Here is a 5,377-nt window from a genome sequence, read left to right as displayed (position 1 = left end):
AGTGTGGATACTTCATTCTTTCTTAGAAGGGGGAACAAAATACCCATCTATCTTAATTTGACAGGAACTCACTAACCTAAGGATGTTGCACAGGAGTTGGTGTCTGTGTGCTAGATTTCTTCTTTTACACACACACACACACACACACACACACATACACACAGTGTATATAATAATAATATGGGTGATAGTTAATAAACATGGTAGTTAATTTAATTTTAAATTAAGAAAATGCCCCATAGATATGCCCACAAGTAAATCTGATGGAAGTAATTTCTTTTTTTTTAATTTATTTTATTCTTGTATTAGATATTTTCTTTATTTACATGTCATATGGTTTCTCACTTCCCAGCTTCCCCTCCAACAAACAAACAAACAAACAAAAACAACAAGAACAAACCCCTGTTGCCTCCCCCCTCCCCATGCTTGCCAGCCTACCCTCTCCCACTTATTGGCCCTGGCATTCCCCTACACTGGGGCATAGAATCTTCACGGGCCAAGGGCCTCTCCTCCCATTGATGATCGACTTTGCAATCCTCTACTATACACATGCTGCCAGAACAATCAGTCCCACCATGTATAGTCCTTGGTTGGTGGTTGAGTCCCTGGGAGCTCTGAGGGTACTAGTTAGTTCATATTGTTGTTCATCCTAAGGGGCTGCAAACCCTTCAGCCCCTTTGGTCCTTTCTCTAACTCCATCATTGGGGACCCTGTACTCAGTTTGGAAGTAATTTCTTAATTGAGGTTGCCTCTTCTCAGGTATGTCAAGTTAACAATGGAAGCTAATGAGATTGTTATCAAGGTTGGGGAAGGTGGGCACATTCCTGTATTGCTGAAGATAATGCCGAATGGCCTAGATGCTTCTGAGAGGTATTTGACAACATCTAACAAAACTGTGTTTTCATTTCCCCATTGGCCTGGTAATTCCTCAGGAGGAGCTCTCCTCAGGTTCTCCATCCTGACAAACTATATAGACAATGCTTAATTTCGACTTCCCCGTCTGTACTTGCTCAGTATAGGAAACCATCGGAATGTCTAACATAGGAGATTGGCTTGATAAACTACTACAAATGCTTAAAATGATGTGGTGAGGTGCTTGTCAGATTCCTGCTTGTATGACATGCATCTGTAATAATCAACTTGCAGAGGACAAAGGGCTTGTTTGGTCTCACAATGCTCAAGCTTTCAGCCCATCTCTTCTGGGCCTGTGGTGAAGGAAGACATCATGGCTGGGGTGTGTAGTGTAACAAACTTGCTTCCTCTTTAGCCAAAATTCAAAAGGCAAGCAGAAAGGGGAGCTGAGGAGCTAATCCTTTATGAGCAGCATATCCTCTTAGGAGATAATAGCCACCTTTTAGAGGCTGCCTCTTAAAGATCCTGGGGACTATTCATTTTACACATAAGCCCTTGGAGACACTGGAAATAAAACTACAGCAAATGTGCAGCTTTTTAGAAAGAGAGGGTGGGGGGAGGGGGAAATCTATCAACTGAGAAGAAGTAATTTTTACGAGACATTAGTAACTGAAAAGGGCAAAGTACAAAGAATATGTTATATGTTTTCTTTATGTATAATGAAGGAAAGATGAAAATATTTAATATTTTGTTGCATCTATACTTATAATGGTTCAGCTTGCACTTTTCAACTTTATGACCATAATTTTTCAATTTTATGACAGCATGTGAGCAATATATGTTCAGTTGGAACCTTACTTCAGATTTTGATCTCTTCCTGAATGAGACATACTCGGTGAGACATTTTCTGATGGTACTGGTCAGCTCCGATGAGCTGCAATGCCAAGCTAGCTACTTGTCTTCCCCACCCAGGTAGCAGTGAAGACCCTGTACTGTTCTACGGTGCCAAGTCTCCCTGCTCAATGTGTTAGCTGTGTTGAATGCACTTTGAAATTGCTTTATTCCAACTGGTCATGGGTTTATTAGGAGATAAGCTGTTTAGGTAGTCGTATGTTAGCAGAAGGAAATAAAGGAAAAATAAAAGAAGAAACCATGGGGTTGCTTCTCTGTAATGTTGAAGGAGAGGCTGGATTGAAATGGGAAGGGAATGTCTGCACTTCTCTACATCATTTCATTGGACAGACTTTTGCTAATATCTGACCCATTCAAATAACAAAATTAAAAACAGAGCAAGGAATATAAGCAAGAGCATCGAATGAAAATAGAAACAGACTAAATATGAAAGTGAAACAGACTGCATTCAGATAAATACCACAATCACAATAAAAGGAAAGAAGAAAGAACTAATCCAAGAATTTAGGCAGACAATACTGATTTCGCATTCTCATTTTGGTGTAGGGTGGAGGTGGGAGAGAAATGGGAAAACGGGAAACATATCTAGAATCCTTTGTAATAAGGTTTATTTTTGTTTGAATGAGGTTATACGAGCAAAGCAAAATTTTAAACTACTTTTTATATATAATAGAACTGAGTGAATATATAAATTTATTACTGCTGAGAGTTCATGTTCTGACTCTGGGAGAAGGTACTGATAATTGTGAAATAAGAAAAGGAACCAAAAAAAAAGCCTGTAAAGATACAGCTATGGGTACATACAACCTAGAGCCAGTATGAACTCATTAGTTCCTTAGTAATATATATGTGTGTGTGCATGTGCATGAATATGTGTATGCATACATGCATAGTTGAAGATGCATAGTTGTTCTTCACATCTTGAGGTTCATCTATAGCTTTTGCCGCTGTTGTTAACTTTAGCCAAATCTCATGTTTGTGTGTGTGTGTGTGTGTGTGTGTGTGTGTGTGTGTATACATGTGTTTGTTGCTATGTATATGAAAAGAGAACAACCTATGTGAACCTGTTCTCTCCTATTCCATGTAAGTCCCAGAGATCAAATAGGTCACAAGACCTGGTGACAAGCATGTTTTTCTGCTGAGTTACATCATCAACTTCTAACATAATTTTTTACTAAAGGGATCTAGAATTTCTCATAGAAATACCTAATAAAAAATAACTAGGCATAAATAGGTCTAGAATGTCCGTTTGGAATAATAACAGACAATAACATAGTCCAAAATGCTAGAGTATTTCAAAAGAATGAAGGAAGCAGCCTGAAGTGACTCCACCAGACAGCCTTGGGATAATTTGAATGCCAGCATAATTAAGCACAATAATGGTTTCAAAACCATTGGATAGAAACTAGGATTCATAAATCTCTTGCCAGTCCGCTGATTGGAGTGTGTTGCAGTATTTCAATGGAAATTGTGTATGGGCAAAGGACAGTTTCCTCAGGTTTGGGAGTCACTCAGGCCACTGAGTGACAAGGGCTCATGGACCAAACTAACAGACTTGGAGGCTGAAGGCTCTGAGTCCTGAAAACCAGTGACAACTGATGGAACTTAGTCCCTTAAGAAGGGTCCAGTTCCTTTCAGACCTGTCACATAAATCATTGCCAAAACCAGGCAATAGACATATAGTAGGTAAGCAAGTGGAGGCCTACAGTAGACTACTGAAAGAAGCCTGGGAAGTGTGAAGGGTGTCCTAGAATTGGAAGGTTATCATTTTGTAATCATAACTGAAGCACTCTGGAATCCTTCACAGATGCTAAAACAAGGAGGAAGTCTGAGTGAAGAATAGGATATTTGTGTCTGCCCACAGATGCTCGTTAGGGGCAGCAGAAGAAAGAGAAGCAGTGGAGACATCAAACAACTACCCGACCACAGTATGTCTCCACTGAAGGACACAGGGACCCTGTGCCCTTCCCCCTGTCTGTCTAGGAGGCAAGAGGCACACATCTCCCATGCAGTCTTAGGACAGAGAAGGAAAACACTAACTCCAGCCACAAAGCAACATCCCATTAAGACATGAGAAACAGCCAGTTAAGAGGGAAAAGGTGCTTTTGTTTTGTCTTTGAGATGGCCTGATGTCTGACTGAAACAAAGAGAGTGGGGGTTTATTTAGCTCACAGGTTCACAGGTCTGTGTCCATAGCTGTTGGTGACAGAAAGCCCATGCCACAGGAGGCGAACTTCATGGCAAATGGGAACACTTGACAGTGGCTATTCATTTCATGGCAGACAGAAAGATTAACAGTGGTGAATGAGCCTAATACAAGGCATTCCCAAGCACCTACCTCCTCCAGCTAGTCCTCACCTCCTAGAGTTTTAGAACATCCCATAATAGCACCACTAGCTAAACACCTACGCTTTGATACAGGAGTCTGCGGAAGACATTTCTTATTCAAATGAGAATGGAGGGGGATTGTATTTTTCAAAAGTGTCACTATCTAAAAGACAAAGAAAACTTCTAAAAATACTTTAGAGAGAGAGAGGAGAGAGAGAGAGGAGAGGAGGGAGAGGGGGAGGGAGAGGGGGAGGGAGAGGGGGAGGGAGAGGGAGAGGGAGAGGGAAAGGGAGAGGGAGAGGGAGAGGGAGAGAGAGAGAGATGATAATTGTAATACCAGACTGGATCTTCCCCTGAAAGTGGAGAAATACTATGAGGTGCAGTTAGAGCAGCTGAGAACAGTATAGTGTGGGCTGAAGACCTGCAAGACTTGCACTACCAACTCGACTGTTGCTATGCTAAGAGGGCATTACTATTTGTAGGAAATATATATTGAAATATTGAACATCAAAGGTACATATGCATATACACAAATCATCACATGGGTGTGTTTGCATGTGTCTGTCTAAACATACACAAATATGCATATTCACAGCAGAGAAGGAAGCAAATGATAGTGTGAGGGAAGCAAATTATTTAAAAAAAAAAAAAAGCTTAATCTGGGAATAGGAAAATATTGCCTTACTTATACCTATTTATTTCACTCCTGTTCTAAGTTTGAAAGTATTTTTAAATATAAATTTGTTTTGGTTTGGTTTCATTCCAAGACTGGGATCTCAAATTGCTACCCAGAGTAGCCACTAAAAGTATAACTCTCCTGTCCCTAACTCCCAAGTCCTGATAGAAAGTTTAAATAAAAAGTGCCTAAGCAAGAACCTAAGAGAAGACACTTGTCGATTCACCAACAGCCTATTTGCCCAACATCAGGAGTCGAATGCCTATTTCTTGGGGCCGAGATTTCTGAGGGAGCATTCCCTGTTCTCTGAGCATGGCATCACTGGAAAGTTCAGAAGGAAATGAGGGGGGGTGTATCTGGCAAGCTCATTCTTCTCCTTTCATTTCTAAGTCTTGTTCTGCCCTAGGTACTGGCTGGGATCCACCGAAACTTCAATCATTTTTTTTTTCTTTATTTCTTAAGGAAATGAATGAAGTTCTTTGATTTTACTAAAACTCCAGGACAGACTTAGCCTCTCCCCCACTAAACTATTTCATATCAAAAGAAGCTAAGCCATGTCTGGCCAGCCTTCACCCAAGAGTGAAACCTCATTTCTTCACCCGAACCCTG

The sequence above is a fragment of the Mastomys coucha genome, unplaced genomic scaffold (assembly GCF_008632895.1).
Source record: "Mastomys coucha isolate ucsf_1 unplaced genomic scaffold, UCSF_Mcou_1 pScaffold12, whole genome shotgun sequence".
NCBI lineage: Eukaryota > Metazoa > Chordata > Mammalia > Rodentia > Muridae > Mastomys > Mastomys coucha.
This window is presented reverse-complemented; position numbering follows the sequence as displayed.